General features: G+C 42.2%; 1 long non-coding RNA gene across 1 annotated transcript; it reads left to right on the top strand.

The window, feature by feature from the left end:
- The first annotated feature begins 141 nt into the window (after positions 1-141).
- On the top strand, positions 142-20,907 carry LOC307018345. Its single transcript, XR_013802416.1, has 5 exons — positions 142-412; positions 4,989-5,124; positions 11,874-12,066; positions 13,293-13,455; positions 14,336-20,907. It is a non-coding gene; the product is annotated as an uncharacterized lncRNA (long non-coding RNA).
- The last annotated feature ends 6,914 nt before the right edge of the window (positions 20,908-27,821 follow it).

The raw sequence follows: 27,821 nt of genomic DNA, 5'->3' as shown, positions 1-27,821 counted from the left end.
CGTGGGCAAATTATGCTAGTCGTAACATTGCTAAACTTTTTCATTACGGTTTTCTCAGGGAGCTTGTCTGATGAGTGGACCTCTGACGCAGACCTCGCCCTCTCCCGGCCCAGCCCCTTCAGTTAATGTATTAGCCTACTTTCAAAAACATAAGATTGACAACCTATCAATAGCCCCGTAGTCTGTATTCTATCTATATGGCGCTGGTCTGTAGGCCTATCCAATACAGTGTCAATGTAACTGATTACTGTGAAGAACGTGAATACACGGAGGTTCTTCCCACGGCACCCGAAGCCCCGTTTTCATGCTTTTTCCCCTCGAAATGTCTGGGCAGCTGGCCACCGGCTGACAACGAGCCAAGTCAGAAACCCGAAACTACGGTTTTACTACGGAGATACCGTTAGTAAATAAGGTAACACAAGTTTATTCATAATATAATATCTAATAACATTCATAATACAACATGTGGTTGAATTGATTGAGAGAGCAATGCTATAAAATCAAACAATTAAATATATGAATTATGTACATACATGTGATGAAGATACAAATTGTATTTTTACACAGTTCGTTCTGTATACTTACTGGTGTAGACACAGCTTCCTCCCAAGGGCGCCGGAAGCAGGGGGGCCAGGGGGCCATTGGCCCCCCCACTTTTCAGCCCTGCCCCACATTTTCGCAGCAGCAGATGCCGCGGAAAACTGTACAAATCCCGTTTCAATAATTCCCCTCTACTCTAAAGTCGCATCTAAAACGCGATCTGATCTAGCTGTGTACATTTTGTTATTTTTGATTGTTATATTCAGTCTCACTAGCTTCAGGCATGTTTGAAGCTTGTAAAGGGAAGATGACAGCTCTCACTCACCACTCTGCTGTTCCTCAGCGCCGCTCCCCCTCCCTCCCGCTGAAATTATGAATGTAAGGTGTATAGTAATCATAGATAACACGGCAGGGTCCGTTACAGTTTGTTTTTATCTGATTTCAAATAAGCAAAGTCTTGGCTTTCAGTACATTAAACTTGTTTCGGCAAATTCAGATGATAAATAGGCCTACAACTTTGAAGCTTGTAACGGAATAATTACAAGCGGAGAACGGAGTAATTTAACGTCACTGCAGGCATAACAACAGCCGGTGTTTCTCGTGAGTCTTTTCCCCGGGAAACAAACACAATACACACAAACGCAAAAATACACAAACACACACGTATATACATGCGGCGCGGAACACTGTACAAATCCCATTTCAATAATTCCCCTCTACTCTAAAGTCGCATCTAAAACGCGATCCGATCTAGCTGTGTATATTTTGTTATTTTGTATTGTTATATATATTCAATCTCATTAGCTACACGCATTTTTTAAGCTTGTAAAGGGAAGACCACAGCTCGCCTCTCACTGGCCACTCTGCTCTTCCGCAGCGCCGCTCCCCCTCCCTCCCGCTGAAATTATGAATGTAAGGCATAGTAATCATAGATAACACGGCAGGGTCCGTTACAGTTCGTTTTCATCTGATTTCAAATAAACAAAGTCTTGGCTTTCAGAATATTAAACTTGTTTCGGCAAATGCAGATGATAAATACAGGTTTGAAGTTTGTAATGGCATAATTACAAGCGGAGAACTGAGTAATTTAACGTCACAACAGGCATAACAACAGCCGGTGTTTCCCGTGAGTGCAGTAATCCAAACGAAAATATCTTCCCTCCGTAGTATTTTTGATCATTTGCCCTGCTAATAATCAATCAGATCGATGGATTCCAGAGAAGAGAAACACTTTAAAGGCCTTTTTCTCAAAACGATGACTCTGTAACAGTCATTATATAATGTGGCATATTTTGCTTAATATTTGGAGTACAAAAACAATCCTGATCTCATTAGAAAGCTAGGAATCAAAATGTGTCTTCGGGTCAATGCGAACGATTTTGATGGAGCAGGTCACTTTGCATTAGGTCAAATAAAGCAGGCAGACATAACAGGAAGAATATGTACATTTTAACCCAATCAAATAGGACATTGTCACACCATTCAAATGTATCCATGTAAATTACAACCAATAAAAAAGCTTAGATTTGTTTATTTGTTACGTTGTTTACTTTATTTGTTACGTTGTTCTGCTGTGTGTGTCAGCCGTTAACCTAGAGATAGAAAGAATATATACACTTGCAAACATGTCAGAAGAACCAGCGCAGAAGAAAACTAAATACGGTCAATCTAAACTTAAATTTAACAACTGGAAGGTCACATCCCTGACTACCACATCTCCGGAGGCTGGACCTTCTTCAAACAGCGCAGCCAGATGAACCCAAAAGCAGCAGCTCTAGTCTGCGGCCGCAGAAACTGCCAAAACTGCCGCCGACCCCACCGCCGCCGTTGTTGAACCGAAACAGGCTGGTTCCAACTGCATGGAGGTTTGCTGTCGGGACATTGAGGCGGTTAAAGCTGTACAGCTAACTATCAGCAAAAAGGAGACGAGACCGCTAGTAGATTATTTGGGCAAAGAGAAGGTACTTCAACGCAGAATGGTACAAAAACAGAGTGGTTAATACTTTGCAAAACCACTAAACGATAGTGATAAATTACGATGTTAACAACCTCATGATAACCTCATTTTTTTTTTTACTTAGGATCATACCTGTGTTTAGTCTAGAAAAAGGTGAATGTGTGCATTTTATTATAAAATTGTGTATATTTACAGACTGTTGCAAACACCAAGAAGCTTATAAACATCAGGTTTAAAACTAAGAGCTTTACAAAAAAGTAACACAATTAAAGATGTTTGGAGTTTTATTTGAGTTATTCATTTACATTTTTTGTCAAAGAGATGCTGATTTGAAACCGTTGTAGCCGTTACGGCATTTCCTGTTTCTGCCGGAGAGAGGGGAGTTTGTCCCAAAGCTTGCCGCTGTATTTACTCCCTCCATCTGACAGGAGGGAGCCTCATGTGTCACTCCACGGAGTTCACTCCGTCACGGAGGGGGAGTGTCTAGGGCGTAGTTTGGGATTGGGCCATACACACGCACTTTTTTTGGCCCCCCCAATTCTAAAATGAATCCGGCGCGCCTGCTTCCTCCCCAGTGTGGATGTCCAATAGATTGTCGCTATCCTCAGTTCTGTCAGTGGCTTCATTGAACAAAGTTTCCAATACCTATGTAATAATATTGAAATTTTTCATAATTTGAAGCGGTTGTAGGCCTATGAGGTATACTTTTACTATAAATGCTGTGGGCAAAGTGCATGCAATCATATATGGCATCATGACTTCATCAACTCATAAATGTGTGAGATTTGACATGTCATTTTGATTCAGGCTTTATGCTTAAAGCAAGTAGCGCGGCTAACCTTCACTCTCTCCCTTTTGGCGAATGCATTTCGCCGTCTCTTTAATGGAGGACTCTGCATCCGGGGACGTGTAGGAATCGGCGTGGTGGCTTGTGCTGGCATTTGGGGTCTTGGCAGTATTGTTGGAACAGCATCTTTGTTCAGTTTGAAATTATTTTTTAATCCAATTTCCTTAGCGAGCATTGTGGACTGGTCGAAACACGATCTTTCAAAGTGCTGCCCACAAATTGTAGGTTTCATCAACCCCGGGTTACCTGGACCAGCAAAGTCCGCCCTCGTACGACGCACTTGTTTGGTCCATATACGCGACATTTGATAATTTTTTGGCCACAAAAACATCCCATAGCCAGATTTGGAGACGGCCCCACATCCCCATACCACACATCGCTTGCCGATTATTCTTCGCGTTTTGTTGTTGTGCATCCTTTGTTTTAATATTTGCCGCTTCAAGGCATTTAAACAATGGTGACTCAGCTGTGTTCTGCTCAGCTGTGTTCTACTCATGACGTCACCGCCGGAAATGACCAAAGTTGTTGTTTCCAGAGCTACGAACGATCGTTACTAACTGACAACATTTGTATGCTGTTATAATCGTGATTTATAAAAAAATACATCAATAATAAAAAAATCATATGGCACATTTCACAATACAAATGCAACCTCTATCATATACTGAGCCCACTAACAGGTGCTAAAAGCATTTCGTAAGCTCTTTAAACTCATTAATGATCTCAATAATAGCTGAACTTTTTATTTGGTTTGGAAAACCAATCACTACAGCTTTGGAGAGGAACTTTAAGGAAAATCTGGTAAATACATTTGTTGGTAGCATGCCAATTCTTCTGAAAACACAGCCAAGCAGTTTGCATCACCACATGTATCTAAAGGGATAAGTTTCTTGGAACTATTTATGTTTATTTTAAACAAGATAAGGGCTTGAGGAAAAATGTTTAACTTTTCAGAGAAGAGCATTTATCTAAAGGGGAAAAATATTTTCAACTTGTTTCAGACATGTCAAAACCAAAATGTATTGACAAAACGTTATCTAATTAAACTCAAGAATGTCAATAAAATGTTGAAACTCAATCTGTGGCTTAATTTATTTAAAATCAGTTTGTTTACCTGTATTAGGGATTTTGTGGGGCCCAAGAGTAAACAGTCACTTGCGGGGACTTGCCTTTTGTTTGGGGGCAAAATTCAAATCTTTACAATGTACAATGCTACTTATACTACTAGCACACAATACAAACTAAAAAACATGTTATAAAACGGACAAGTCAAATCAAGCAATGTGATTGGTTCTTAGCCGTGATATACTGAGCGTATACCACCGGTAGAATTGTAAGTTACTTTTCACAGCAAGTCAGTATCCCTCCGCGTCTGAGAAAAACAGTATACAGTTGGGCTGAAAAGCAAACTTTTCAGACTGGAACAAGAAAGCAGCGGAGAAGTAACGGGGCAGAAACCCTCCTTTTTACGCAGCGGTCCAGACAGACATCAAACGGCAAAATATATTCAGTGTGCAGTTCCTTTGGCATTAGGGCAGGACAACAAGTCCTCCAACTAATACGACCAAATAGGTCGATTGCTTTCCGACCCAAATACGACCCACAGCAGCGTTTTTAATCATCTTTCCCCCTATTCATTTCTAGCAGCGAAGAAGAAGAAGAAGAAGAAGACTCCGAGCGGGAACCGGAAGTGGTAAAATGCTAACTCACCAGGGTTTTTTGGACTCGTCACTGCATCATTGACAACATCCATTTATTTCCTACAGACAAGCTAATAAAGGTGAGTAGTCAGATATCAAAAGGATATTTATTTTGGGATCTGTATTATGTTGTTTTATTTTGTCGTCTAGTACAGTGACTAAGATTACTATGTTTACCTCGGAATAATGATAGCAAAGCTAAATTAGCCAAAAGTAGAATCAGCTAACGTTAACGTGAGCATGGAAGTTATGTGATCCATCGGTTCATGCGGTTTATCCAAATGTTATCACACGTCATATTCTTTATAACTATATTAAATACTATTTATTAGGGGTGTAACGGTTCACAAACATTTCGGTTCGGTACGTACCTCGGTTTTTAGGTCACGGTTCGGTACGTTTTCGGTACAGCAGAAACAATTATCACAAAACATAAACTATTTTTTTAAAAATTGTTATTATTATTAGACTGTGAATAATGTATTCACTCAAATAAATACAAAATATAATGAAATAAACATTAAGGTGCAGCATTTCGATGAACTGAAATCATCTGTATTTGAACTGTACTGTACTCGTACCTAAGCAGCCAGTTTGACATAAGGACTTGCTTGTCATTGTATCTTCATGTTTTTTTAAAGAAAAATGAACTTGTCCACATTGCTTGCCGAAAGGGCAGATCTGCTGGCCCTAACAATGTCTCCTGCTGTGGAGAACACTCTCTCTAGGGACAGAGGTAGCAGATACAGCCAGGTAGAGCTTTGCTAACATGGCAACATAAGGATATTTGGCGTTTGTAATAGCTTTGGCTCGGTCTGAACTTGTTGCGAGTGGTGGAGGCTTAAATGCTAGTGGGAGTTGGGTTTGCACTTCAGTCTTTTTTATCTTGGTACCGGTGATATTCACGTTCGGGTGATGCCTTTTCAAATGAGTGTGCAAGTTTGATGTATTGCCAGCCACGTAACCAATTTTAGTTGAACAATGCCGACAAACAGCTTTGGTTCGGTCCACCTGTATTTGTCCGTCATCCTTGTACGTAACTGCAAAACCAAAATGTTCCCAAACCGGAGACTTCAATGATGCTGGAGGATTTTCGAGCTCAACTGTATCTGCGTTCACCATTTCGACAGTTCCTCAAATTACTGACTAAATTTGAACGCATCCCTGTGACCAGCTCTCATAGTATGCCTCTCCTCCAATGAAATGACTTGCTCGCTCTATGACGCGTTGAACCCAATGTGAGCAAATTACTCTGAATGCTGCGACGCAGCACCTGAGATTACTTCCAAAAAGTTGTTCTCAATTTTTTACGTTTAACGTTATAATCGTTCGGAACACTTCGGTACACACGTGTACCGAACCGAAGGGCCCGTACCGAATAATTTCGGTATGGGTACGTGTACCGTTACACCCCTACTATTTATGTATTAAGTGAAGAGTCATCAGGGGTGTAATGCTGCCGGAACACCGCTCCGGCACCTAAAACAGGGATGGTTGTTAGCATCTGGTGCTAGCTAGCTATGATAACGGATAGGCTGAGAGGCTAATGTAGGTAATGTAATGTTTACACAGTTAACTTTAGTCTAAGTTATCTCAGTGGGTCTGAAACAGTTTGGTCACCAAATATGGAAGCCCATATTTCCAAGGCACAATTTTATATTATTGTAATGTTCCACAATAGGAGTCGGAAACAGGCCTCAAGTTATTAGGTTCAATAGCTCCTTCGGTAGCATACAAATACAGGTTCATAGGTCACAGGTTGTAGGTCGCAGGTTTAACGTCACGCAGCACCCTAAAAAAAATCGAATGAATGCAAAACATCGATGAAATCATTACAATTCATACTATTGGACATACAACAAATAATTTTTTTTTTTTAAAGAGTAAATAGTTACATATGCACAAAGATAAATAAAAAAAAGTATTATTCATATTCTTATCATTTTTTTAAATTATTGAAATGTATACAGTTAAGTTTCATATGGGTGTTGACAGATGTATCCATAGTTAATTTCGCCCTCAAAGTGCACAAGATTGATGCATTTAACTTCCCGGGGGCCTCCGGACCCCCCTAGAGGACGTGAGGTCCACCCCCACTTAAAACATATTCACATGGATAGGATACTAAATAAATGTGCACACTTTTTATATAGTAACCTTTGTACCTCAGCAGGAGGGAGTTACTTAAGTGATCAGTGAAGGACCTTTATAAACTATCAAGCAGCTGTGTCCAGCATTTACTGTAAGAATCACACATTTATTCAATAATGCAGACTTAATAAACGACCGTTCTTTGTTGATTCTGGTTTGAGTGTTAATTGACAGTAGTTACATAAGCTTCAAAACGAGCCACAACTGCGCGTGCACGCATGCGGAACTTACAGAATTAGCAATACACCCCTGGTAATGATGATTTTAGTATTAGTTCTGTGATGATGGATTATCAACTTTTGGATCAACCAGATATTGATGGATTAGGGTTGTCCATAACAGTCACTTTAAACATGTGACTGACTCTGTATGACCATTTTTTCCTTACTCTTGTGATTTTTGTTCATCCTATCTAAAAGATAAAAAAACATGAGTTCATTGTTTTAACAAGATTTTTCATGATAAAATACATGAATCTGTCACAATTCCAAGTTTATGTCACGGTTTTAGTGTTGTCTGTCTGGTTATGGGTTTTGTCCATCCATCCATCCATCCATCTTCTCCCGCTTATCCGTGGTCGGGTCGCGGAGGTAGCAGTTCCAGCAGAGAGCCCCAAACTTTCTTTTCCCTGGCCACATCAACCAGCTCTGACTGGGGGATCCCAAGGCGCTCCCAGGCCAGCGAAGAGATATAATCCCTCCACCTGGTCCTAGGTCTACCCCTTGGTCTCTTCCCAGCTGGACGTGCCTGGAACACCTCCCTAGGGAGGCGCCCAGGTGGCATCCTAACTAGGTGCCCGAACCACCTCAACTGGCTCCTTTCGACGCGAAGGAGGAGCGGTTCAACTCCGAGTCCCTCCCGGATGACCGAACTTCTCACCTTATCCCTAAGGGAGACACCAGTCACCCTGCGGAGAAAACCCATCTCGGCCGCTTGTACCCGCGATCTCGTTCTTTCGGTCATGACCCATCCTTCATGACCATAGGTGAGGGTAGGAACGAAAATGGCCCGGTAGACAGAGAGCTTTGCCTTCTGGCTCAGCTCCCTTTTCGTCACAACGGTGCGGTAAAGAGACTGCAGTACCGCTCCCGCTGCTCCGATTCTCCGACCCATCTCACGCTCCATTGTTCCCTCACTCGAGAACAAGACCCCGAGATACTTGAACTCCTTCACTTGGGGTAAGGACTCATTCCCTACTTGGAGTGGACAGTCCATCGGTTTCCTGCTGAGAACCATGGCCTCAGATTTGGAGGTGCTGATCCTCATCCCAGCCGCTTCACACTCGGTTGCGAACCGATCCAGTGAGTGCTGAAGGTCGCAGACCGATGAAGCCATCAGAACCACATCATCTGCAAAAAGCAGTGGTGCAATCCTTAGTCCACCGAACTGCAGACCCCCTCCCCCACGACTACGCCTCGAAATCCGATCCATGTATATTACAAACAGGATTGGTGACAAAGCGCAGCCCTGGCGGAGGCCAACCCTCACCTGAAATGGGTCCGACTTACTGCCGAGGACCCGGACACAGCTCTCGCTTTGGGAGTACAGAGATTGGATGGCCCTGAGTAGAGACCCCCTCACCCCATACTCCCGCAGCACCTCCCACAGTGACTCCCTGGGAACCCGGTCATACGCCTTCTCCAAGTCTACAAAACACATGTAGACTGGATAAGCATACTCCCAGGCCCCCTCCAGGATCCTTGCGAGAGTAAAAAGCTGATCCGTCGTTCCACGACCGGGACGGAATCCGCATTGTTCCTCCTCAATCTGAGGTTCGACAATCGGCCTGACCCTCCTTTCGAGTACCTTAGAGTAAACTTTCCCGGGGAGGCTGAGTAGTGTGATGCCTCGGTAATTGGCACACACCCTCTGATCCCCCTTTTTGAAAAGGGGAACCACCACTCCGGTCTGCCACTCCTTCGGTACTGTTTCCGACTTCCACGCAACGTTGATGAGACGTGTCAACCATGACAGTCCCTCAACACCCAGAGCCTTCAGCATTTCTGGGCGGATCTCATCCACCCCCGGGGCTTTGCCACTGTGAAGTTGTTTGACGACCTCAGTGACCTCCCCCCGGGAGATTGGTGTCGGGTTTTGTAAGTCTGTTAATTCGGTGTTTTGTCTTCCTCCTTGTGTTTTGTCTTCCTCCTTGTGTTTTGTCTGGTCCTCCTCCCTGTCGTTAGTTTCCCTGGTGTGTCTGATTGTCTCATTGTGTTCACCTGTTGCCCTTGTGTTTCTCCCTCCCCTGCCCAGCTGTGTCTTGTCCTCTGATTACCCTTCTGTGTATTGAGTCTAGTCTTCCCCTGTGTTCCATGTCGGTTCATTGTTTCCCCGGTCCGTGTTCCTTGTGCTGCTCGTTTTTTTGTTGTTGGATATTTTGGATACTGCCTTTTTGCCACAGCTTTTATGATTTAATAAAGCTCGCTTTTTGTTAAATTCTGCATTTGGGTCCTACCTTTTCCACGCATCCTGACAGAATGAACCGACCACAAATGGACCCAGCAGATTATCCATTTGAGGTAGAATTACAGCATTTTACCTTTTATCTGGCTTGCTGCGTTGATTGGTGGAAGTGTTCGGCAGAAGGAAGCCGCTCTGGTAGAGGCGCACCGGTTGGCCATGGAGAAGCTAGACTTGGTGAAATTCTTACCTGGCTGGATTTTGAACTTTCTCTCAGTGTGTGATTTCCAGCCTGCTGACTACAAACGTCTCGGTGTGTTCCGTCCAGAGTCAACCCCTGCTTCTTCCCCATGTCCTGCTCCTGTCCAGGAGCCGTTCTCGGGAACTCGTCTGGCTTTCGGAGGTCCACGGAGCCTCCAAAAGGCTCCTAAGAGAAGGGGTCGCAAGTTCAGGCTAGCTCGAGCCGACGCCAGCTCCCCGTGTCCTGTCGGTGGACCGACCGTCTCAAGTCACCTCTCCAGTTGCCTCTCAAGTCCCCTCTGGAGTCCCCTCTCGAGTCCCCTTTCAAGACACTTCTCAAGTCCCCTCTCGAGTCCCCTCTCGAGTTCCCTCTCAAGTCATCTCTCGAGTCCCCTCTCGAGTTCCCTCTTGAGTCATCTCTCAAGTTTCCTCTCCAGTTACCTCTCAAGTCTCCTCTCGAGTGCCTTTTCAAGACACTTCTCGAGTCCCCTCTCGAGTCCCCTCTCGAGTCCCCTCTCGAGTCCCCTCTCAATTCTCTTCTCAAGTCCCCTCTCGAGTCACCTCTCGAGTCCCCTCTCAAGTCTCTTCTCAAGTCCCCTCTCGAGTCACCTCTCGAGTCCCCTTTCAAGACACTTCTCGAGTTCCCTCTCAAGTCACCTCTCAAGTCCCCTCTCGAGACTCCTCTCGAGTTCCCTCTCAAGCCACCTCTCAGTTTCCCCCTCGAGTCCCCTCTCAAGTCACCTCTCGAGTCGCCTCTCGAGTCCCCTCTCAAGTCCCCTTTCAAGACACTTTTCGAGTTCCCTCTCAAGTCATCTCTCAAGTCCCCTCTCGAGTTCCCTCTCAAGCCACCTCTCAGTTTCCCCCTCGAGTCCCCTCTCGAGTCACCTCTCGAGAGCCCTCTCAAGTCACCTCTCGAGAGCCCTCTCAAGTCACCTCTCGAGTTCCCTCTCGAGTCCCCTCTCGAGTCATCTCTCAAGTCTCCTCTCGAGTCTCCTCTCGAGTCCCCTCTTGAGTCCCCTTTTGAGGCACCTCTCAAGTCCCCTCTCGAGATTCCTCTCGAGTTCCCTCTCAAGCCACCTCTCAGATTCCCTCTCAAGTCACCTCTCGAGAGCCCTCTCAAGTCACCTCTCGAGTTCCCTCTCAAGTCACCTCTCAAGTCTCCTCTCGAGTTCCCTCTCAAGTCACCTCTCGAGAGCCCTCTCGAGTCACCTCTCGAGTCACCTCTCGAGAGCCCTCTCGAGTCACCTCTCAAGTCCCTACTCTATGTCCTGTCCCGTTGGGGGCCCCGCCGACTACTCTTCTGCCGGGGGTCCTGCCAACCCTATGTCCTGTGCCGTTGGAGGCCCCGCCGACTACTCTTCTGCCGGGGGTCCTGCCAGCCCTATGTCCTGTCCCGTTGGGGGTCCCGCCAACTACTCTCCTGCCGGGGGTCCTGCCAACCCTATTTCCTGTCCCGTTGGGGGTCCCGCCGACTACTCTCCTGCCGGGGGTCCTGCCAATCCTATGTCCTGTTCCTCTGGGCGTCCCGCCGTCAACTCTTCTGCCGGGGGTCCTGCCACACTCCCAGGTTCATGTCACGGTTTTAGTGTTGTCTGTCTGGTTATGGGTTTTGTAAGTCTGTTAATTCGGTGTTTTGTCTTCCTCCTTGTGTTTTGTCCGGTCCTCCTCCCTGTCGTTAGTTTCCCCGGTGTGTCTGATTGTCTCATTGTGTTCACCTGTTGCCCTTGTGTTTCTCCCTCCCCTGCCCAGTTGTATCTTGTCCTGTGATTACCCTTCTGTGTATTTAGTCTAGTCTTCCCCTGTGTTCCATGTCGGTTCATTGTTTCCACGGTCCGTGTTCCTTGTGCTGCTCGTTTGTTTTTTGGGATATTTTGGATACTGCCTTTTTTCCACAGCTTTTATGATTTAATAAAGCTCGCTTTTTGTTAAATTCTGCATTTGGGTCCTACCTTTTCCGCGCATCCTGGAAGAATCCTGTAAACATTTTTAGTATAGTATTCTTATTTGTTTTATTCCCTTATCTGTGTTTCTGTTACAGATGCCTACTCAAAAAGTGCGCCAGACTTGCAAACACAAAATAGGAGTAGCCAGCAGGAAATGCAGGCAATGTGGTGCCAACCAACCCTACAAGGAGAAACTATCGAAGCAAAAGGGAAAGGTTGCACAGGAGTGGAAGGCCACGTAACAAAAAAAACAGTGTCAACAAAGTTTATGACTCAACAAATCTACTGGTACTTTTTGTTTTCTTGCAGATATCAGTCGTCATAAAATAGTGTGTAAATAATCCCTGATCTTAATCTTTTTATACAAATTGTTATATTACTTAATCAATGTGTACTTTCCAACAGTCACCCTCATTTACTTTTTTAAAAGAATCCAAATGTCTTAATTAAGTTTATGGGAGAAGTACAGACTAGTGCATGATTAATGAACTTCATGAGATGTGTTAAGCAAAATTGTTGTCACCGTTGTATTTAAATCTGTAAAGGCATAACACATGTTTTCAAACTGATGTTAGATAGTGTTTGTACTTGCAGGCGCCCAGTTTTAGTAAAACATTATTTCTTAACCAGAAGTAACATAGTTCAGGCCAGTGGCGATTTCTAGAGAGCTTCAATGTACATTTTATCTAATTAAATCTTACAAAAAAACTGCATTTTGGTGTTTTATATTTTATTTTGGACCTTCATGGTATGGCAAACACAGAATTATGTGACTATGGTTTCCAAAAGTAAAATAAATGAAATATCATACACATTTTGAATAAATGGTAAAACCAAGGATGTCACAGAATCAAATGTAAAGATCTAAATAATGAATTAAAAATAAATAAAGATACAAAATGTTTGGGCTGAATATAGATAGATTAACATTGGCTCAACTCTGCCAAAAACCAGCCAATATTAATATAGTGCTTGAAAGACAATCAAGTCCTGGAAAGAGTTTGTATTAATAAAGAGGCCCTTAAAAGCACTTTAATTTAGCTTACCAGAGTCTCTGACTTTGAGCCGTGTTCGACCAGTCATTTCAAAATGTACCTGTAACACCAGCTTTACATCTGAAGTGCTGTAGTCATTAATATCTTTGAGTTAATGCAGAACTTTGAACCTGAAATGACTGGTTATAGCTTGCTGACATATTTCAAAGCTAAATGTAGCTTATTCAGATATCTGAATGTGAGAGTTAAATAGACCCATATCAAAATAACCATGCAAAAAAACCTCAAAGTGAACCTGAGCTTTTTTTCATGTTGTTTTTTAGGGGCTCCCCTAAAATGGGTCTAAAATCACACCTGGTTAATGGTGGGGTGCCTTCCTCAATGTGCACACGTATCACATCAGTGCATTTTTCACTTATGCAAAAATAAATGGAGTTCTAATAGCTTTAGGTGTGTGAAAATGTTTAGAGCTGTTATGTACACAATATTTCTTGTTTTTTTGTGTCCATTGTGTTCCAGCTCCACAAATGGAAACTTCTTGAGCGGCATCCCATCCTCCTTCTTGCCAAGAGAGGCACAAAGGGTTTTGGGTCCGATTGCCTCTGTCCATGGCAAATTGAGACAGAAGATGGTAACAATGCACTTGTTACCATAAAGAGGATTTACGAAAGCCTTCTTAATGGTAAAGTATAAAAATCTGCATTCTATATTTTAAGCCAAAAGTCATTCAGCAATTTCAACATTTTTTGTAAATTAATTGCTCAGTTATTTTGTTTTAAATGTAAAAAAAAAATGTGAATCACTGTTTACCAAGTAGTACAAATATGTTGTTATGTCTTGTTTTGTCAGTTAAAGGTCCCATGTCATGCTTTTCTGGTTATCACCCGTCCCCTTGTGTGTTATGAAGGTTTTTCTGCATGTAAACGGTCTGCAGAGTCACAAACCCTCAAATTACACCCTGTAGCGAGTAAAACTCTAACACAGAAAATACCTGTCTATGCTCCCTTTTTCCATTTTTTTCTTCCTGAGTATAGTGATTTAACAGGCATAGTGATGTACCGGCTCACACACACACTGTAAATCTATTCTAATAGACCTCAACAATGGAATTATGATCAGTAGAAAAGGCCATGACATGGGAACTTTAACTAGAAGGAAAATACAAAGAAATTGTTCACATGTGAGAATCTAATTATGACATGTTTTTACTTAAAGGATTACTCAAAACGATAATCAATTATAGAAACAGTTGGTCAATCATTTTAAAGTTGACAATGAATCAACTAATAATCACCCTTACTTATATACTGATAACAATACTAATAATAACATTACGTTTTGTGGGACTATGTTTTTCGTAAAAGCTTAGCAGCACAACTACTGATGGATTGCTGCACTGGTTTTATCCCCCTAACATTGAAGTCTTAAATGCTTGATTCATAAAAAACAATCAATATTTGTAGTTTCATTTTTAGCTGTAATTACTCAGATTATAAATGTATATGGAGGATTATACTTGGTCATTTATTCACCATGCCTCTACTTTTTTTTCTTCTCAAAAGTGACTTTGGCAGTTGAACCTGAGGGTCCTTCAACCACACAGGCAGAAATGGCCGCAGACCCAGGATCAGATTCCTTGTCTGTACGTCTTACCCTGTACTCTCTCCTCCCGCCTGACTCCTCCTCTCTCCTCCGGCCTGACTCCTGCTCTCTCCTCCGGCCTGACTCCTCCTCTCTCCTCCGGCCTGACTCCTCCTCTCTCCTCCGGCCTGACTCCTGCTCTCTCCTCCGGCCTGACTCCTGCTCTCTCCTCCGGCCTGACTCCTCCTCTCTCCTCCAGCCTGACTCAATCAATCAATCAATCAATCAATGTTTATTTATATAGCCCAATATCACAGATGTTACATTTGTCTCAGTGGTCTTCACAGTTTGTACAGAATATCAGTATGACAATACGACACCCTCTGTCCTTAGACCCTCACATCGTACAAAGAAAAACTTCCGGAGAAAACCCACAGTTTAAAGGGGAACATGGGAGAAACCTCAGGGAGAGCAACAGAGGAGGGATCCCTCTCCCAGGACGGACAGATGTGCAATAGATGCCGTGTGTACATTGAAAAGATAATACATTTGCAACATAGGTAGTCCAAATGTGTGTATAATAGGAAGATGAATCCACGAGGATATCCATCCAGGACTTATGATCCAGGACCACAGCCACGACTCAAGATCCAGGACTCGCGATCCATGACACAGGATCGCAGGATCATCCATGACTCCGGATCCCGGCGTATATAGACACCAAAAAGAAAGACATTTGGGGAAGCTGGGTTAATCGGAACATGAGAGTACACAGGTATAGACAGAGAGAAGGAAGAAGTAAGATGTCCCCCGACAAACTAAGCCTATATCAGCAAAACTAGGGGCTGAATCTAATCAGCCCTAACTATAAGCTTTATCAAAAAGGAAGGTCTTAAGCGCACTCTTAAAAACGGATGGGGTGTCTGCCGCCCGAACACAAACTGGAAGCTGATTCCACAAAAGTGGAGCTTGATAAGAAAAGGCTCTGGCTCCCATTGTACTTTTAGAGACTCTAGGAACAACCAACAACCCTGCATTCTTGGAACGCAATGCCCTAGTAGGACAGTAGGGTATAATGAGTTCTTTAAGGTAAGATGGCGCCTGCCCATTAAGGGCTTTGTAGGCGAGAAGAAGAATTTTAAATTCTATCCTGTGTTCTATAGGGAGCCAGTGTAAGGCAGCCAGAACAGGAGTAATGTGGTTCCTTTTCCTAACTCTGGTTAGTACACGAGCTGCAGCATTTTGAATCAGCTGAAGCGACTTGACTGACTTCTTGGTACACCCTGATAATAAGGAGTTACAATAATACAGCCTTGAAGTAACAAATGCATGGACTAGTTTCTCTGCATCGTTTTGAGGCAAGATATGCCTGATTTTTGCAATGTTACGTAGATGGAAGTAGGCGGTCTTTGAAATTGATTTTATGTGGGTGTTAAAGGATAAATCCTGATCAAATATAACACCAAGATTCCTTAAAGTCTCACTGGAGGCCAAATTATTGCCATCCATAGTTAGTATGTCTTTAGATAATTTGTTTCGTAGATTCTTCTGGCCAAGTACAATAACTTCAGTCTTGGTCGTGTTTAACATCAAAAAATGTAAGGTCATCCACGTTTTTAAGTCCTTGAGGCAGTCTTGAATTTTATTTAGATTATTAATTCCATCAGGCTTGATTGATAAATATAGTTGAGTATCATCCGCATAACAATGAAAGTTTACAGATTGATTCCTTATAATATTGCCTAACGGCAGCATATATAGTGTGAACAAAATAGGTCCAAGCACTGAGCCCTGTGGCACTCCATGGCTAACTTTGGTTTGCGTGGAAGATTCATCGTTGACACGTACAAACTGAGAGCATTCAGATAGGACCTAAACCAGCCTAAAGCAGTTCCCTGTATTTCAACTAAGTGCTCTAGTCTTTGCAATAGGATATCATGGTCGATAGTATCAAATGCAGCACTAAGATCGAGTAAGACAAGAATAGAGACAAGTCCCTTGTCAGAGGCTATTAGAATGTCATTTGTGACTTTAACCAGAGCTGTCTCTGTGCTATGTTGTGTTCTAAAGCCAGACTGAAAATCTTCAAATAAATCATAGTTTTTTAAGTAATCACACAGCTGTTTTGCGACTGCTTTCTCAAGAATATTTGAGAGGAACAGAAGATTAGAAATAGGTCTATAGTTGGCTAAAACCTCTGGATCGAGGTTGTGCTTTTTAAGAAGCGGTTTTATCACTGCTACTTTGAATGATTGTGGAACATAGCCTGATAATAAAGACATATTCATAATATTTAATAAAGAAGTGCTAATAAATGGAAAAACTTATTTAACAGCTTAGTTGGAATCGGGTCTAAGATACACGTTGATGGTTTATAAGAGAGAATCATTTAATTTAATTGTTCAAGGTTTATGGCTGAAAAGCATTCTAGTTTACTATCTAGTGTAATATTAGAACTTACGTTTCTGGGAGCTGTTGATAACACTATACTGTTCAAAGGCAAGAGGTCATTGATTTTGTTTCTAAGAGTAACAATTTTATCGTTAAAAAAGCACATAAAATCATTGCTACTGAGTGCTATGGGAATAGAAGGCTCAGTCGAGTTGTGGCTCTCTGTCAGACTGGCTACAGTGCTGAAAAGAAATCTTGCATTATTCTTATTCTCATCTATTAATGAAGAGTAGTATGCTGCTCTCGCTTTACGCAGTGCTTTCTTATATTCATTGAGAGTAATATACCAAATTAAACGAGATTCTTCAAGTTTGGTGGAACGCCATATCCTTTCAAGTTGCCTCGACTTTTGCTTTATTTTGCGGGTTTCGGCATTATGCCATGGAGCTAATCTATGTTTTATTTTCTTCTTTTTCAAAGGAGCAACAGAGTCTAATTTTATTCGCAGCGCATCTGTAGCACTATCAACAACATGATCAATTTGGGGTGGTGTACATTTTGTATAAGTTTCCTCCCTTACATACAGACATGCTATCGAGTTAAGTATTGGTGGAATCTCTTCCTTAAATTTGGCTATAGCACTAACAGATAGGTTTCTGCTGCAGGAGCTTTTGGCTAATGCTTTGTAGTCTAGTAACAGTACTTCAGAGTTACTAAGAGATGGTCGGATAAAGCAGGATTATGCGGTTCGACTAATGGTTGCTCAATTTCAATACCATAAGTCAGAACAAGGTCGAGAGTGTGATTATAGCAGTGGGTTGAGCTCTAATCTCACTTTCGCGGAGTTTACTGGTGACTTTAAAGCAGATGACAATGTATGTGTGTCGGTTAAGAGGAAAAGGTGCTTGTTTTTTTTGTTATTATTACTATCAGGGAATGTACAACTAAACCCTGGACCGCCCAGTAGCAGTAGTAGTCAGATAGCTACTCCTGCTGATTTTAATTCTAGATCTGGGTTGTGATTCATTCACTTAAATGTGCGCAGTCTGTTACCTAAGTTAGATTTTGTCCGCATTTGGGCGAGCTCGACTGATGCTGATGTCATTGTCTTATCAGAAACGTGGCGAGATAAATCCATTTTGGCCTCTGACATCTACTTAAATGGTTGTAATGTACATCGTACCGACCGTCCTAAAAAAGGTGGTGGCGTTGCCATTTATGTGAAAAATAAGTTTTGTGTAACCAAGATGTTTTCCAAATCTATCAGTAAACAACTAGAATTTGTAGCCTTAAATATCAAAGTAGCAAAGGGTCAACAGGTCATGGTGGTGGGCTGCTACAGACCCCCCTCAGCTGTCAAGGACTCTTTATCTTCTTTCGCAAAACTTTTATCTCAACTTGACTACAAGGAAATAGTGCTGCTTGGTGATTTTAACTGTGACTGGTTAACTTCTGTGTCAGAGGATTTTAAAAACCTTTGTATCTCTCTGAATGTTACTCAGATTATAGACAGTCCTACTCGCCCTAACATTAAGTCCCCAAATAAATTCTCCCTAATTGATCTCATTCTAACTAATGTTCCCCATAAATACTCATCTGTGGGAGTCTTTGCAAATGATCTGAGTGATCACTGTGTTGTAGCCACAATTAGGGACACTAAGGTCCAAAAGGTTAAACCTCGTATTATTATTAAGAGAGACATAAAACATTTTGTGGAGCAGGGTTTTGTTCATGATCTGTTTGGGTTTGATTGGGGTAAAATCGATCTGTGTGCTGATGTAGAAACTGCATGGTCTTATTTTTATCTTGGTTTTATGGAGATCATTGATAGACATGCACCCCTGCGTACATTTAGAGTAAAGGGACGAGACAATCCCTGGTTTTCTGCTGAACTGTCCAGTCTCCTTCATGAGAGAAACAAGGCCTGGGCAAAGGCTAGGAAATCAGGCTCAGAGGTAGAATGGCTGCGTTTTAGGCAGCTAAGAAATAGCTTCACTTCACATGTCAAAAGTGCTAAGTCGAAGTATTATCTGTCAGTTACCACAGAAAACCTGAATAATCCTGGAAAAGTTTGGAAAGCCATAAAATCGATATCCACCGGTGATATCCGTAATGAGCTACCTCCGTGCATTACCACAGCATCTGGCACTATATCGGACAGGGACACTATGTTAAATTGCTTTAATGAGCATTTTGTGTCCTGTGGCTCTCTGTTTTGATTCTGTCACTAACTCTGCTTCTGTGAACACCACAGTCTGTGACTCTGAAAAACGTGTTTTGGAAAACCCTTTTAGTTTTACTCCTTTTACTGTTGATGTTGTTCATGAAGCTTTAACCAAGTTAGATCCTAAGAAACCGGCTGGCCTGGACAACGTAGAACCTTTCTTTTTAAAGATAGCTGCATATTTTATTGCTCCACCTCTCACTTCTCTTTTTAACCTCTCCCTCAGCACAAATACAATTCCAAAATTGTGGAAGTCAGCGTATGTCCTGCCTCTACTAAAAGGTGGGGAGGCCACTTTATTAAATAATTATAGGCCCATCTCTAAATTATCAGTTCTGGCTAAGGTTCTTGAACGCTTAGTGAGTGAACAGGTAAAGGAGTTTTTATGTAAACATGACATCCTGTCTAAACATCAGTCAGGCTTCAGAAAGCAATACAGCACCATCACTGCCACAATGAAAGTGGTGAATGACATTACGAGTATTTTAGATAATAAGCAGAGTTGTGCAGCTCTGTTTATTGACCTGTCCAAAGCGTTTGACACCGTCGATCATCACATCTTAAAGCAGAGGCTACTCAGTATTGGCATATCCAGCCATGCAGTGGGGTGGTTTGTGAACTACCTCTCTGAAAGGTCCCAATGTGTTCACTTTGATGGGCTGTCTTCTGAGTGGTTAAACATTAGTAATGGTGTTCCTCAAGGTTCTGTTTTAGGTCTACTTGTATTCTCCATCTACATCAACAGTTTAGGTGAAAATGTTGATGAAGCTACTTTACATTTTTATGCGGATGATACCGTAATGTACTGTACAGGTCCCTCCATTCAGGAGGCTGTTGTTGAATTGCAAGCTGTTTTTAACATTATTCAGACTCAGCTCTCTGAACTAAAGCTTCTTTTAAATGTTGATCAAACCAAGGTAATGCTCTTTTCAAAAGCTAAAAAGACACCATAGCTTGTTGTAGATATTGTAACTACGCAAGGAATAAAAATTGAAGTGGTTACCTGTTACAAATACCTTGGTATCTGGCTTGATGATTGTCTCTCTTTTAAACGTCATGTCAATAACCTGCTTAAAAAGCTGAGGGTTAGCCTAGGTTTCTTCTACAGGAATAAGTCCCGTTTCTCTCTTGAGGCCAGGAAAAGGCTAGTCATTGTGAACTTTTGACCTGTGCTGGACTATGGTGATCTGATGTATATGAATGCACCTGCCAATTGCCTGAACAAGTTTGATTCTGCGTATCACAGTGCTCTGAGATTTGTGACAAACTGTAAAGCATTAACCCATCACTGTACCCTGTATGCAAGGGCTGGTTTGCCTTCGCTAACTGTACGGAGGCTCAGTCACTGGTACATTTTTATATACAAAGCCATGTTAGGGAAACTTCCATCCTACATCTACTCCCTGATCTCACGGCGAATTGTAAGTGGCTACTGCCTGAGATCGCATGCTGTTTTTTTTTTTTAATGTGCCAACTGCTAGGACTGTCGTGAAGATAGCTGTTAGATGCACAGCTCCTCTGTCTTGGAATAATCTGCAATTGAAATGGAAGCTGAGCAATCTGGTGCCACTAAATGTATTTAAAGCTCGGTTGGATGCTACTCAATCGGAAGCTGTTGGTACCTGTTCATGTGGATAGTTATGTAAATTGTAATCCCTGTAATGATGCTGTATGATGTCCTTTTTGTCGTTCTGTTCATGTTCTTATGTTTCATGTGGAACCTACTTGAGCAGGTCTCCCTTGAAAAAGAGATCAATGATCTCAATGGGATACACCTGGATAAATAAAGGTTTGAAATGAAATGAAAACTAGCACACAACAAAAAAAAATATATAGAACACTCAGATGGGGTCTTATGTCACCTAATGGGCTAAGTGTTGGTACTTCATGTACTGATAATGGTATTGTAATATTTCTTGAATAAAAATGATGAATGTATACCTTAGAATATTATGTTCCCTTTCTTCTTCAACCACTGTTTACCAGCCACATGGGGGTGCTGTATTTCAAGGTTTTAAATGAAAGTTGATCTTTCTCTGTTTCACAGCACCTGGCCTAAATTAGCTCACACATTGCAACTCACATACAACATCTCAGTCATCAGTGATCCTTTGCAAAATATTCATACCTTTGTCATTTGGTAAACTGCTGCAGTTTTTAACACTAAACCAGTAGAATGAGTGAAGAATACACAACATTATTCTCTCAATACTTCACAAACCAGCTCTGACAGGGTGATTTCAAGGCGCTCCCTGGTCAGCGTAGAGATTATCCCTCCATCTCCCCACCATTCGTCCGCCTGTATCCACAATCTCGTTATTCCGGTCATGAAGAAGAGATCCCCAAGGGGAAATGACATATTTCCTTCTGGTTTTATTTGTACGTTATACAAACATAGTTGATATGATCACATACACAAACAGGACCACATGCAGTACTGAAGAGGTGGCAGAGGGTGAACTGGCACTCCAGCTAACAGTCCATACTCGGTATTCGGGTCTGACCGGGACAACCTTAATGACCATAGGTGAGGGAAGGAATAAGGGTGGAAAGGTCGATTGAGAGCTTTGCCTTCTGGCTCAGCTGAGAACAAGACCCACAGATACTTGAACTCCTTCACTTGGGGTTATGACTCACTCCCTACTGGGAGTATCAGGGCCTCAGATAAGGAGATGTTGATCAACAGAGACTACGAGCTGCAATTCAAAGGCCTGGCTTCACTTCACTCTGTACGTGCAGTTTTTTTTGGCGTTTAGAAGAACAGGGGGCATTTCTTGTAAATGCTGAAGGGAGGGGGGAGCAGGGTTTACTGAGGGCAGTTATCTAAAAGTGAAAGGAAAATATATTCTAATGGGAAATGTAAGGGTATCAATCATTTGAGTCCCTGAATAAGAGGTTGAATAGAATCATATCACATGAACATGAAAACCTAGAGGGGAAAGAAATGTCAGTAAATAAATGAACATGGTCAGTTGAATCACTATTATGTTGTATCCTGAATCAGCCTGTCAATGTTTCTTTTGAAAACACTTTGACAAAGTTCAGGCTGCTGTAACAGTGTGGATCAGTCCCACACAACAGCTGCTGAAGGAGCTGGAGTCAAACTATAAATTGTCAATAAAAGTAGCATCTAAAATCGCATTCATCTGGACTGTGTGTCAGTGTCTGAAAATAAATCCCATTTGTGCATTGACATTTCTGATATCAAATACAATGATGAGGGGCTCAGGATTGTGATGGAGGGGGAGACTGAAGCTGGGAAGAGCTCCACTTGAAACACCATTGTGGGAACGGGGGAAGTTTGTATGAGGATTCAACGGTGTACATTCCAAAGGAAGTGAAGAACAATGTGTTTATTTCAAAGCCCTGCTGAAGGTTTTGAAAGTTTCCAAGCTTGTGATTGCAGCATAATATGACATCCTGTTATGAACAGAGACTGAGAGCTGCAGTTCAAAGTGTTGACTACAGTCTACAGCAGTGATCACCAACTGGCGGCCCGCTGGCCACATTCGGCCCGCCAGACATTCTCATCCGGCCCGCACGACGGGGGTGACTGTGGAGTTGGCGGAGTGGTTACTGCGTTTGCCCCCCACCCATTTTTTTTTTTACAACGTCTCGTGAGTAAGGTGCAGTACCAGAGTCCAACAGAGAGGCAGCAGCTGCGGGACAGTAGACTGCGTACTCCGAAGTGATGGGATGTATGGCTCTTTGAAGGGAGCCAGATCTTATGGCTCCGTTCCTTTCAAAGAGCCGTTCAAAAGAGCCGTTTTTTTAAAGGGGGCGGGGTTACTAGGTTTATCTGCGAAATAATCACCAGGATAATGATTGACTGTATTGCCAGACCTAATGTCAATAATCTGCATTGTAAACATGACACAACGTGGCGCCATATTCATGTCAGTGAATGTACTTTGAATTTACCCTCTGTATGTGTTAAGTAAATAAAGTTGCCTTGCCTTGAATGAAATTCATGCAACTCTTAATATTAGATACTGTGTTTTTAAGTGGAGATTATTTGTTGACCCTGCTTTAAAGGATATTTTGCCTTTACAAATGGTGTCCTTTATCACTGCCTGGATTTTGGTTGAAGTGCATCCAACTGCGTTTGGCTCATTTTCCATCCGAAAAACTTGTTGTCTACCTGTCCTGTACCACTTGCTATGACTTCTCTCTCTCGCGTATTCCGTTAAGACCCACCCAATCTCACTCCTCGTGCTGAAACCTGGTATTCACTCTCTTGTAACGGAATACATGTAACGGCGTTACGTAATCAGAATACAAAAATCAAGTAGGCTAACTGTATTCAACTGGCGTTACATTTGAAAAACGAGTAATCTGATTACAGTTACTTTCGTAAACCTGAAGTGAATACATTTTGGTATACTTATTGGAATTATTGGTGGAAAAGTTTCCTCACAAAATGTAATATTCATTACCGGCAGAACTGTGTGCACACTGCACAGCGCTGCAGCACGTCTGTGAGCGAGAGAGAGATGCAGCGTGTCTGTGAGGCCCCGCCCCTGCACGCAGATGAGAGAGAGAGACCTCTTTTAAAATATATTGAAAGTTAGAAACGGAGATGGTTCGATAAAATGTGCAAGATAACGTTTATGTAGCATTTATTTATTGTCGAAATTATGACATTTCATAACGGGATCAAATCAAAGTGAATGGCCTGCTGCTGCTGAATGCATGGGGCAAGTGACTGGAAAACGTTTTAAAAGTTATTACACCGTTTCAGATAATAAATAATAATGATAATTCATTATATTTAGGGGCGCCTTTCAAAGCAACCAAGGACATCTTACAATTCATAACATATTCCAAGGAAAGGTTTTAAGACAGTAGCTACAAAGAATGCAGTCCGGGTGATGTTTTTTATGCGGGGTGCAGATGAGAGGGAGCTGTCCAGAATGACACCAAAATGTTGTGTTTGAGTTCTTGATAAGCCATTAAAACAGTAAAATAAGTGTCTCCTGTGCACCAAAACATAACCATCTGTTATGGAAAAATAAAGTATTCCAAAAGTATTCTAAAAGTAATTTACAAAGTAACCCTCCCAACCCTGCCTAGAAGTGATCCTTCGCCGTGAAGAGTCTGCTAAGCTTTATGCGCCGCCCCCCCCCGGTCTACAATTTCAAAATTCAAAATTCTGGGCTATATAGAAATCGCTGGCCTGCGATGGTGTCTATTGGATACATTTTGGCCCTTGGACAAATGTAGTTGGTGATCCCTGGTCTACAAGTTTTTGTGGCATTTAGAAGAACAGAGTGCATTTCTTGTAAATGCTGAAGGGAGGGGGGAGCAGGGTTTACTGAGAGCAGTTATCTAAAAGTGAAAGGAAAATACATTCTAATGGGAAAAGTAAGGGTAGGCTATAAATCATTTGAGACCCTGAATAAGAGGTGCAATAAAATCATATCACATGTATGTGAAAACCTAGAGGGGAAAGAAATGGAAGTTTAAACACATTCATGCCCCTTCCCACCAAACCAGTTCAAGCTCCGTGCTTTCCTGGTTCTGAACTGGTTCTCCTTTTTAGTCCCAGTTGTGTTCCCAGCCACTCACAACCACAACAATGGCGGACTGCGTCGGTGCACGTGTTTCTTTTAATAATAGGAAGCCAGATTAGATTAAATCACTATTATGCCAAATGCTGAAGCCAACTGTCCATGTTTCTTTCAGTAAATAATATGTAGCTCTACACGTCTATGTGACCGTGGGAAAGATACAGTACTTAACCACAAATTGGTCTGGCCAACGTGTGTGAATGTTAGTCTCCCTGAGCAGCTTGCATGGCAGCCTCTGCCTCTGTATGAATGTGTGTGAATGGGTGAATGTTGATATGTAAAGAGCATTGAGGGTTTATATCTAAAATATGTAGTCTGTTCATTAAAAACAAATCTGAACACATGAGGCTATATTTCCCCTTCTTTTGTTTATTAAGGGAAGGATTTATACATCTGTATATGTCCACTCTAAAAACTAAATCAGTGGCTTTGTAGATGTCACAATAATAAAAAGCTATATTACCTTAATAAAATCTCTAAATATCACCAAAGTAATTGTTTGAGTTGGACATACCAAAATAAATGCTTGAAAATCCAACAGTTAATTTTGTCTTAAATTATTACTATTATTTAAATTGATTACACAAAAAATAAATGAGTATTTGACTAACAAATTATATTTTTAAGATATCCTGTCATCTCTCGCAAATTATGTTAGTTTAATCAAGTGTTTTTTTTGTCTTTGTCTAGTGATTTTCCCCTTTAATTTTGAATAGTAATCTTTCCTCTCGTTTCAGATACTCTGACCTCCCTTCCTTGTGTGTCTCCCACTCCTGTGATTGTCGACCACGCCCCTGATTGGTTCCACCTGTTCCCCATTACCTGGTGTATTTATTGTCCACGTCTCCCTCTGTCCTGTGCCAGTTCGTTTCGTTTCATGTGACAGTCTACCTGCGTTTCATGCCAGAGAGAATTCCAAGCAGAGCTTTGAGCCACGTCTTGCCTAAGTATTCTTATATTCATGCTCCTAGTGTTTTTTCCTCATTAGAGTGATTTTGTTTTGTTAGTGTTTTTCCTCATCAAGAGCGACTTTGTTTGTTACTGTTTTTCCTCGTAAAGAGTGATTAGTTTTTGTTTCCCACTGTCGTGGAGTTGTTTGGTTTGAATAAAACCTTTTTTTTGTAAAAACCTGTGTGAGTCGTGCTATTTGAGTTCAAACCCGTTTTTCAGTCGTAACAGTACGAACTGGCCTAAACATTAACTCAGCCGACTCTGAACAGCTGAAAGCAGCGCTTCGCTCTCAGGGAGGCCGCCTCGCTAAACAGGAGGATCAGTTAACGGCCATCCAGCAGGGAGTATCGCACATCACAGACAGCCAGAGGGAGTTCGAGTCATCTGTAACAACCCAGATTAACCACCTGGCGGGACAGGTTCACCACCTGCTTACTCACCTCCAGGCTCAGCGCTCGCCCCCACCTCCAGCTGGAGCCGAAGCGAATGCAGACCCGGCGCCCGCTTCCCAAACTGTGTCAATCCGCCTGGCTCCGCCTGAGAAGTTTTCCAGGGAATCCCATGACTGCCGTCCCTTTCTGGTGAATTGCAGCCTACATTATAGTCAACTTCCGATAGCCTTTCCCACGGAGAGATCTAAGGTGGCTTTTATGATTTCCCATCTCACCGGACGAGCGGCAGCGTGGGCTACGGCTGAATGGTCACGTGACTCGCCGATATGCGAGTCTTTGGGGCAGTTTACAGACTCTCTGACAAACATTTTTGACCACACCTCCCCAGGCAGAGAAGCAGCGCAGGTCCTTTACAAGTTAAGTCAAGGAAGACGCAGTGTGTCAGACTACGCAGTGGAATTTCGCACCATTGCGACCGATAGTGGCTGGAATTCTTCTGCTTTGTTCGATGCCTTTATTAATGGACTTTCGGACCCTATTAAGGATCAGCTGGCGCCCTTGGAGCTGCCTGCGGAACTAGACTCTGTCATTGCCATGTCCATAAGGATTGATAACAGACTTGCTGAGAGGAAATGGGAGAAGGACAGGGATGCACTACCCTATTCCCACCCTAGAGGGCACTCCTACTCTTCTCACTCTCAGGAGACTGCCATGCCACGCTCCTCTTTCCTTCCATCCCAGAGGTCCAGGGAAAGGGAGGGCACTGGTGAGCCATCTTCCTAGAGCAGACTATCCTCCCCGCAAGTTGACCAACATAAAGGTAATCTGCCATGGAAAAAGTAACTCTCAAAAAGTGTTAATTGACTCTGGGGCTGACGAAAGCCTGATGGATTGGGGATTAGCTCATGAACTGAGACTTAAAACAAAACTTTTGTCGCCTCCTTTGAAAGCCAGTGCTCTGGATGGCAAACTTCTATTTCATGTCACACACAAGACCGAACCCGTCACTATCATGATTGATGAACATTGTGAACTAATGTCGTTTCACCTGTTTAATTCTGCTCAACATCCTCTCATCCTACAGATGTAGCACTTCATTTCAGACTCCAGTTTACAGCTTCCTGCCTACGACCTGCCAAAGACCAGTATAGAGGAATGTTAAGCCCTCCCACTATTTTCCAAGAGGGCGTTGCCAGATTTTCAATTTCAGGTTTTAACCAGGAGATGGCGCTTCATTCACAAATACAGAAAGACAAGTTTCATGGACTTTCAGTTGTGTTTTGAAGAGCATTTGAACACATCAATATTTTAGATCAACTAAAGTATATCTAATCTTGTAATTCAATCATATATAGTCTTTATATATTAAATAATCATAATTATAATGTAAATGTTTACATTACACTTCTTTATTTGTTATGCTCATACTTTTACCTTTACAATCGTTTGCTTTAATATGCAGTATATTTTTGTGTTTGCTTCCTCCTGCTCCCTTTCGGACACATACTGTATGATTTATTAATATGAAGATATTATTAAGATAAGATGTTACTTTATTGATTGAACATTTTAGTTTAGAATGTGCTGTCCCACGGTAATTCAGAAGGCTCACAGGTCACATTCCGACCATTATTTAAAACAATAGGTGCTTTCACACCGTCTACAGTTTGATTTGTATAGAGGGAGCTCTGTGGCTGAATGGCCAGATTAGGTGTGGCGCATTTATCATAGGTGATCAGAGCTAACTGCCTGCCGTCAGATTTCATTTAAAAAACAGATCTGATTTTAAGACTACTTCAGTGCTTATAAAGAATGATAAGAATCAGAATAATGCGTATTGAACTGGTTTCATTAATTAATGAGTTTATTTAACACTAGAACTGCCAATCGGGTCAATGTGTGTGATGTGTGTTGTGTGTGTGCAATGTAACTTTTTTTC

This window comes from Notothenia rossii, assembly GCF_949606895.1.
Source record: "Notothenia rossii genome assembly, chromosome: 9".
Lineage (NCBI taxonomy): Eukaryota > Metazoa > Chordata > Actinopteri > Perciformes > Nototheniidae > Notothenia > Notothenia rossii.
This window is presented reverse-complemented; position numbering and strand designations above follow the sequence as displayed.